This window comes from Aulostomus chinensis, chromosome 1 (genome assembly GCF_037954235.1).
Source record: "Aulostomus chinensis isolate RoL2024-O1b breed Wild chromosome 1, RoL_Achi_v1.0, whole genome shotgun sequence".
Taxonomy (NCBI): Eukaryota; Metazoa; Chordata; class Actinopteri; order Syngnathiformes; family Aulostomidae; genus Aulostomus; species Aulostomus chinensis.
Window position 1 is genome coordinate 1,277,284 of NC_141320.1, and position 9,883 is coordinate 1,287,166.

Genomic DNA, 9,883 nt, shown 5'->3' on the forward strand with positions numbered 1-9,883 from the left:
AATCTTTTCTTATCACAAGCCACTTTATCTGGTCACCTTGTCATTGGTGGGGATTTCAACTGTGTACTTCAACCAGAACTGGATAGGTCTACTGGGGTAGACACCTCACACAGTCAAACAAGGAAAGAGTTATTTCTGTGTATGAAGGATTTGAACTTGATTGATGTGTGGAGAAATATGTATCCCAACAAACAAAATTACTCCTACTACTCTAGTACCTACCAGACCTTCTCGAGAATTGACTATTTTCTAATCTCAGCTGAATTAAGACCCCAAATTACAAAATCCTGGTATGACAGTATCTTAATTTCAGATCATGCCTCAACCTCATTTATATTCAGACTGCCTGGCAGGTTACACCACTCTTTAAGATGGCGCCCGCAAACAAGCTGGCTGAGAGACCCTGAATTTATAAAATTTATTGGTACACAAATTGATCTGTTTTTTGAATACAACACTGACCAAACATCCGCGTCTGTAAGGTGGGAAGCTTTTAAAGCCTTTTTAAGAGGCCAAATGATAAGCTTTACAAGCTTTAAGTACAAATCCCAAAGACTAGAAATGGAACACCTTGAAAAAAAAATAAAAGAAATTGAAAACCAAATTTACCAGAATCCTAACCATCATCAAACTATGGAGCTCCATAAACTGAGGGCGAGGTATAATGCTTTATCCACAAATAAGGCTACAAGGAGCCTGTTAAAACTAAAACAATCCTTTTATGAGCAAGGTGAAAAGGCCAGCAAGTTGTTGGCATGGCGCATTAAACAGATGCAAACAGAAAGAACAATAAACTCAGTTCAAACAGACAAAGGGGTGTTAACTTCTGACCCAGTTGAAATTAACAACACATTTCTAAATTTCTATCATAGATTATATCAATCTGAATACTCAGATTTAGCTACAAACCACCAAAAGAACTTTCTAGACTCTCTAGATTTTGTCCCCTTGGATGAGGACTCTGTGGGCTCTCTGGAATTTAATCTTGGTGCCAGGGATTTGTCTGAGGCTATATCCAATTTGAAAGGAGGAAAGACTCCTGGGCCAGATGGGATACCAGTTGAAATATATAAAATATTTGAATCTAAACTGATACCACCACTACTTGAAATGTGTCAAGAATCATTCAATAATGGAGTCCTTCCTCTCTCTCCTAATATGGCAACAATTACATTACTATTGAAACCTGGGAAGTCACCGGACCAATGCGGATCTTACAGGCCAATATCCCTCATCAATTATGACCTTAAAATATTGTCTAAAATACTGGCTATGAAGTTGGAACGTATTTTACCCAAATTGATCCACTCGGACCAGAATGGATTTATACAGGGAAGGCAGGGCTTTCATAATATAAGGAGAGTACTTAATATTCTCGTTGAGAGGTCTGGGATCCCTGGCTACGCTGTCCTGTCGTTGGACGCAGAGAAGGCCTTCGATAGGATAGAGTGGTCGTATTTGTTTGAAGTCCTACAGAGGTTTGGTATTAAGGAAAATTTCCTTAGGTGGATTCGCCTTCTTTACTCTAACCCGCAAGCTGAAATTTTGACCAATGGCCTGGCTTCTAACTCTTTCAACCTTAATCGAGGCACAAGACAGGGTTGACAGGGTTGCCCCTTGACTTTGCTCATGAAGAATTGTTGGGTGTAAATTCATTTAAGGAGTGTTGAACTGGACCTGTTCTACTTGTAAAGTGTAACTTTTGTTGTTACTTGGTGCTTTACAGGGTTATGACTTGACTTCATTGCAGCTTTGACCTGAGCAGGTGTTCATCCACATCTCAGTAACAGGGGGACACTTTATCACAGCAGTGGACAAACATCAGCATTCATCACCCAGCAGCTCCTCTGATCAACAGAACAAGTTAAAGTATTCTGGAGAATGAGGGCATCGATCCCTCTACCTCTCACATGCTAAGCTAGCGCTCTACCATTTGAGCTAATTCCTCTGTTAAGGAGCACAGCAGATAATGGAGGTTGACCTTCATGCATGGTTTAATGAGCGTCACCAGTTGAAGCTTCTCTGGTTGACCAATGTAATGGAGACCAAGGGTTCCATGACATCAATGATTAATTGAAGGTAGCATTTGTCTTGGTATTAACAGTTTATGTAAATTAGAGGCACACACACATGTTAATGGTGAGGTTTATTGAATCAGCAAACACTACTGGTTGCTCTGGAGTGGAAACATTTGCTATGCCATGTGTTCCAGGGAGGGACCTGGGAAGCACAGGGGGACTGGCCATCCTGCCTGTGGAAAATGAAGACCCCAGTGTCAGTCAGTGGTAATCACTGTGCAAGGCCTGGTATTTAGTGTTGATCTAGTTTGTCTCATGTAAATGTGGCAGTTTCAGTCGTCACGGTCAGTCCTCACCTCTTCCTGGTGGTTTCCTTAAAGGGGGTGGAGCCAAAAGGGGAGAGCGGCCCAAGGAAGCTCCTTAGGAGCTGTAGGTGCAAACCTTTGCTCCCAGATGGGGGAGGGGGTCACAGACAAGGTTCACTGAATGATTATGCATGTGGATGTATTATTGAGTTGGTGTAGTAGTCTGGAATCATGTATATATTTAGTCAGGTTAAGTTGTTGAGATGGTGCTGGTTTGATGTAAATATTGATTGTAGAGCATGGTTGTGGTCTCACCTCCACTCTATGGGCTGGTCTGTCTAATTTCCTGCAGCCAGGGGGGATAAAAGGCAGTCAGGGGTTTTTAATGTAAGTTGATGGTGTCTCATGCAATCTCTTTCAATACTCCAGTGGTGGTTTAAGTGAAGAAAAACATGGGTTAGTCAGTAGGACTCTGTGTGTGTGTGTGTGTGTGTGTGTGTGTGTGTGTGTGTGTGTGTGTGTGTGTGTGTGTGTGCAATAACTACAAGTTATCTATTTCTAGATCAAACAATTATTCATCAATTGGATACATTGACAGTGGAAGTTCAGGTTTCCTGTAATTCAGTTTGCAGACAACACAGAAAACTGCCCCTGACCCCTCGCCTCATTCTGGAGGAGGCTTGGTCCTGGATTTTTGACCTTAGTTGCAAGAAGTGTGTGACCTCAACTCCTTTTTCTGTGTTACTGAACGTAGAGCCTTGCTTCATTGTGCGAGCTAAAGTGTGATCCTCCCTGCTAATTCCTTATTTCGTTGACTAATTACCCACCAAAAATAAATACCTACTTGCTTTATTTGGCTGAAGTTTCAAAGACCATCATTCTGGTAGCAACAGTCTTTCTCCCTTGTAAACACGCTAAGCTAACGATGGCTTCTCCCTCTTGTTCTCCTCTCTCCTGCTCAGAGTGCCACATGTTTTCTTCCTCCTCTGCCTCCTTTAGTGATACTGATAAGTGTTTTAATGCAGACTTTCCTTTGTGACAACCGATTTGATTTGGAAACCATCTCATCTAAATCTCCTTCTAAAAACCCTCTTCTTCAACTTTGTACCCAAGTTGTCTCCTCATCAGGCACCACAGTATCGAGTAGGTTCAGTTAAAACAGTCATCAGTGATTAATGTTCATGTTCAATGATGAGGTTTTGATTTATTCTTCCAGAATCATCTGAACAAACCCTCCTCAACACAGTGAAGCCTTCATCTGACAGGAGAAGTTTCTTTTCCCAGTGATTCCACTGACAGTGAAAAGCTTTGTTCATCAGACTGGTCTGATAGGATCAACTACTGGTTGCTCTGGAGTGGAAACAGCAACCTGTCAGGAAACATTAGTCAGATCAAAGCCAAGATTAAAGCAAGAGCCTCCAGATCAAAGACAGAATTGATGATGATGTCATCAGGGGGGCTTTGATAGTGTCTTTATTTGTACCTGGAATTCTGTCTTTGATCTCAGGAGGACATGAAAGAAACACAACTGAGGAAAGTAGAGGAGAACATTCAGCTTCATTAGAAACACTCGAACTGTTGAACAGTAGAATTTGTTTGAAACAGTTTACAACACTGAGTGACAGGATTGAAGAGGGAAGGTTTTTGTATTTTCAGTTTAATTCTAACTTTAAACTGGGCATGAACATTTTTAGTCGTTCATATTCTAACACAGAGGAAGTCATTACATTCCCTTTTTTTTTAACCTGTCCTGTTCAGGAAATGGAAATTTAGCTGCTATGTTGAATCAGAAAAACCTTTTGAAGTCTACTTTTGCTTCAGTCAGAAAGTAGACTGTTGTTAACTCTCACAATGGTTGGTGATTGTGGAGGAAGAAAAAATCCTTGTGAACCTCTTTTTAACAGACACACATTTCTGAAGACACAGGTTCATTTTTTATTTCTTCTTTTAGCAGAGGATGGTTTCGATCCATCGACCTCTGGGTTATGGGACCAGCACGCTTCCGCTGCGCCACTCTGCTCTACCATTGACTGAACAGTCATTGTTTTATGAGAGCATTCTCTGTCTTTGTCTCTACCCTGCTCTCCTGCTCTCTTTCCCCTCATTTAGTCCTTGACATGATCCATGCTCTACATCTCTGCGGGTGAAATGAAGACCTGCGTCTGCTCTGCCCGTGCCGTCCTTCGTCTCAACCTAAATTGTTTGACCCACCTTTATAATGATCGGACTCGCTCCCGCTGAGCGTGCCAGGCGCTGCAGACAACACAACCAAACTGGCCCCGATCAGGATTTGACAGGCCGAACTCGCGCCGAAATCTTTACAAGAAATCCATTTTTGTCACCCACGTGAAGATGGGTGGGAACATGCCCTAAAAACACCAAGAATAATATTCACCACCTTCTGAACGGGTCCTGGCCCGTCTCCTGCATCAGGGGCCGCCGCAGTCGCCCATCAGCTGTTCAACAGCTGTTCGCCGCAACACTCAATGAGACAAAGACATAGAAGCTCACGTTGCTGTTGAGGAAGACGTGATCGTATAGTGGTTAGTACTCTGTGTTGTGGCCGCAGCAACCCCGGTTCGAATCCGGGTCACGGCAGCATGAGATAAATTTCTTTGTGTGTGTTGATGGACACAAGCCAAGCAGAAATTTCCCACGATGCAATAGGGCAGTGTTTGGTCAGTGTTGAGCAGGCGTCAGTCTGACAATGATGTCATATTATTGTGTCATCACTTGACCAGACCCAAAAGTAGGCTCAGGTATCAGTTTCTTCTCAATGCTAACGTCTGCTAGCTTAGTCTGCTACTTTGATGGCTCTTCCTGCTCAAAGGTCCAGACCCCTGGATGTGGTGGTTCCTACCTGAACGTAGATTCTGTCAGCTCATGTTGTTAAATCAACTCACCAGGAACACCAGTAGATTTCAATGGACTGACAATGAGTCTCATTGAATGGTAAACATGTCAAATATGAAGTCATCACCTGAGGAGGTCTGCTGCTGGAATGAAGCTCCAGATATTCACAAGATATTCTAGATCTTAAAATAAAGCATTTTTATATTTGATTTACTGTTCATTAGCCTGCTTCACATTGTTTGATTTTATGTGTTGTATATCAATACAACTTTGATCCACAACCTCCACAAACACTCTTGTCCAACTTTTGTGCCCAAATTTTCTCCTCCTGAGGCACCAAATCAAGTCAAATCATTTTTATTTGTTAGAACCAAATCACAACAAAGTTCTCTCATGACTCTTTACTAGTAGAGCAGGTCCAGCACCAAACTGCTTCAATTAATCTACACCCAAAAATTCTCCACCAGCAGCACATCCTGCAACAGTGGTGATGAAAACCTTCCTTTTAACAGGCAGGAAGGTCGAGCAGATCCAGGATCAGTGGGGACGGCCTCCTGCTTTGACCGGTTGTATTTAAAGCTCCATCAGATTGGAACAACCTTTCCTCCTCACTTGGGTCTCTCTCTTCCTTTCTCATCTTCAAATCATCAAGCATTTTCAAACATCTGCTCTCGTTTTTGATGCACCTCCCCTTTTCTCTGTAAATATGTGGATATTTGTGTATGAATATGCATTGTGTACTTTAATGGTGCATGGAAGCAGTATTTCTTTAGATGGGTGTTTAAATGTATGAGTATGTGAACACAGGCCCACTCTTATTCTGCAGTGGGATCTCTGATCATACTTTGTATAATACTGGATGGTGGTGGTGGTGGTGGTGGGGGGGGGGCTTTGGGGAACATTGTTGGCCTGTACCTGGGTGTATGATGTGTGTGACCTTGTGTTGAAAATAGAATCTACTTTTATTATTGTTGTATTGTTGGTCATTATTTGTCAGGACCCCCTCCAAAATGAGATGGTGCATCTCAAGGGGCTGCCCTTGAAATCAAGAATCAAGAATGAAGGTGTCTGCTGGTCTTGGTGGAACCTCTGCTTCTCCAGCTGAGTCAACAGATTCCTGTGTATCCTGAGTCATTGTGTATCCTGGCTGCATTCAGTGCTTTCACCGCTGCAGCCCAGCATGATTGCCAGTCAGGACAGGTGTTATTAAGAATGGAAGAGGGGACAGTTTTGGCAGGACAAGTTGCTCCACATTCAGGAGATGGTGGGAAGTTTAAAAGCTGCCATAAATCTTGATGACAAACTCCTTCACTGTGTGGGAGGTTCAGAGTCCCTGGTTTGATTGCAGCTTTGACCTGAGCAGGTGTTCATTCACATCTCAGTAACAGGGGACACTTTGTCACACCAGTGGACAAACATCAGCATTCATCACCCAGCAGCTCCTCTGGTCAACAGAACAAGTTAAAGTATTCTCAGAAGGACGGCATGGATCCCTCTACCTCTCACATGCTAAGCTAGCACTCGACCATTGGAGCTAAGTCCCTGCTAATGAGCACAGCAGATAATGCAGGTTGACCTTCATGCATGGTTTAATGAGCGTCACCAGTTGGAGCTTCTCTGGTTCAACAAACCCTTGGGACCAAGACAGGAATTGGAACCTGTGCAGGTCCAGACCCATACTGAAGTTGGTGGAGACAATTGTTTCAACCAGGGACTGAATGAAAAGACTTGCCCAGACTCCAGCTCACTCTTCTGAACAGACCCCTCATCTCTGTGTGGAGTAAACATCAGAGGTGGGGGGTGCAGTTTCTGCTTTGACCTCCTGACCTCCTGGGTAAAGCAGTGGAGATGTTGAGCTTGAAGGAGTTGACGGCCTCCTTCATCTTCTCATTGGTTTGCGAAACTCAGCATCATGAAGTGTTGCTGAAATTCAACATGTCAGCTGAGGCCAGAGATTCCTGCATTCCCTGAGTCCTACAGTGTCATCTCTGTTGTTTGAAAGCACAAAGCTGTTCCTGATGGTCCAGTGTGTCCGATTCTGGGCTCTCACAGCTGTAACTGGGGTTTGAGCTCCGTTAAGGGACTGGTTTTGTGGAGAGAACCAAGCAGAAGAATTGACAGTTTCAGCAGGAAAGGTGACCATTGCTCCACAACCTCAGTCCCAGGATTCATTCCTGCTTCACCCAGCATGGCCCTATGATCAAAAAAAATGAACTGCCAGTGGAGGTCCTCAGTAATCCAGGTCATGGTTTCTCTAGATTGCTGTGTTGTAGTCAGGACACTTGCAAATATCAGCCTCTTTCCTCCATGATCTCTCATTCTTTCTGTTCTCTCCATTTCTCCTCTTCGTTTCTACTCCTTGCTGACTGTTGTTCCTCATTTGTGGCAGAGTTCAGTCAGTGGACCAGACATTTTGCCACTGCACTGTCCATCATCAGGGCATTTAACATCCAGGACTGGCTCCCAGATCATGGCCATGACCTCATCCCCTGCACCAGTGGACAGTTCATCAAGGATGGCAAACATGTGGGTCTCAATTCCCCTCCATCTTTGTAGGTTGGTTACATTTCCTCCTGGTCTTTAATCCATCTTTAGTTGACATTCTTCTGTTGAGCCCAGTTTGTTGACTGCCAGGCTGTCTTACTTTTCAATGGCACAACAGCAGACAGCAAGAGGGTTGCTATGGTGCAGTTGGTAAAATCCCAATCTATGGTCTGCAGAAATATGCTGGGTGTTCTTTTTTATTATGAACCAGAATTCAAAGACTGACCAAGGAAACCAAAGCACAGAATTTAGAGATCAAAGAAAGAAATCAAAGACAGAACCTGAAGATCAGGAAATGGCACAGATCAATGAGATCCATGGACTCATCAGTGAAGGTTTTCTTTTGGTTCATGGTCACTTGTTGTCGTACTGGTGTGATGATGTCAGACCCTTCACATTCAGTTCAAACAGACTCCAAAGTGTAGCTGTGATGCAGAGGGCAGCAGCCTTGTGCTTGGTTCCGTCATGGTTCTCTGCATTGTTAGCAAACTCACCAAAGACCTCCCTGAAAGCAGGATCATTTTCCCACAGTGCTTTTTTTAACCAAGTACCAATTTGTCCCTCTTTAAAAAAACAACAAACAAAGATGAGATCAGACTGAGATGGACGAGATGATATGGATGTGATTTATGGCTTTCAAACTCCAAATATTAAATTTTTCTTCAGGGCTTTTGAGAGGTTCTGGGTAATGAATGAAAATTTAAGTTGGGCAAAAACGACATGCGGGGTCACTGTGTGTGTTTACACGTGTGTGTATTTCTTGTTTTATGGTGTTGGAGACCATTTCCATCATCAACACTGATCAGGAGTCCTCGTCCTCATGGGGACCAAAGACCGGCCCTGATGCAGCGCAATGCAGTTTGTGAGCTCTTTCAGAGTGAAGGTCTGGATTGAGTTTAGTTTCAAATAAAGATTAAGATTCAGTTGGTTAAGATTAAGATTAAGATTAAGGTTATGCTGCACATAGAATGAAGTTGATCGAATGTTCTCATAAGAATAGCTGGGCACACCTGAGTGTGTTTACATGCAGACTTCCTCTTGTGACAACTGATGTCACTGGAAACCATCTTGAGGACATTTGGAGAAAGTTCAATCATTCAGATGCAGGTACAGTGACTTACAACACTGCAACAACAACAAAAAAAAACACCCCTCCACAAACACTCTTGTCCAACATTTGTGCCCAAATTTTCTCCTCATGAGGCATCAAATCACTACAAAAACAGCCATGAAGTTGATCTGGTTGGCACTGGTATTTGTTCTTGCTGCAGCTCATTTCCAGCTCTTAACAAGAACTCAGGAGTGATTCAGGAGAAGAGTTTCAGAACAGCCAAGGTTGGGGACTGGAATTTTGAAGTTTCCCCTGGAACCAAACAACCTTGGGAGGTAAAACCTCCAATCCTAGCCACTCAGATGCAGCAGCAGAAGAAGCTGTCATCTACCCTGACAGTCAGAGCATCAAGTCAAGAAAACATCAACCATCTTGTATGTGGAGTCTGGATTCTTTTCTAGAATGAGACGGCAATGACAGTCCTGCCAAGTGACATCACTGACATGACTGGATGACTTCAGTCACGTGACTGGATGACTTCAGTCACATGACTGGATGACCTGAATGAATAAGAAATCAAATATAAAAATGCTTTATTTTAAGATCTAGAATATCTTGTGAATATCTGGAGCTTCATTCCAGCAGCAGACCTCCTCAGGTGATGACTTCATATTTGACATGTTTACCATTCAATGAGACTCATTGTCAGTCCATTGAAATCTACTGGTGTTCCTGGTGAGTTGATTTAACAACATGAGCTGACAGAATCTACGTTCAGGTAGGAACCACCACATCCAGGGGTCTGGACCTTAGAGCAGGCAGAGCCATCAAAGTAGCAGACTAAGCTAGCAGACATTAGCATTGAGAAGAAACTGATACTTGAGCCTACTTTTGGGTCTGGTCAAGTGATGACACAATAATATGACATCATTTTCAGACTGACGCCTGCTAAGCACTGACCAAACACTGCCCTGTTGCATTGTGGGAAATTTCTGCTTGGCTTGTGTCCATCAATACACACAAAGAAATTTATCTCATGCTGCCGTGACCCAGATTCGAACTGGGGTTGCTGCGGCCACAACGCAGAGTACTAACCACTATACGATCACGGC

At 43.3% G+C, this 9,883-nt stretch overlaps 1 non-coding gene across 1 annotated transcript; it reads right to left on the minus strand.

Moving 5' to 3' along the window:
• Positions 1–9,811: 9,811 nt before the first annotated feature.
• trnah-gug (transfer RNA histidin (anticodon GUG)) lies at positions 9,812–9,883 on the minus strand. The gene has a single exon. It is a non-coding gene; the product is annotated as a tRNA-His (tRNA).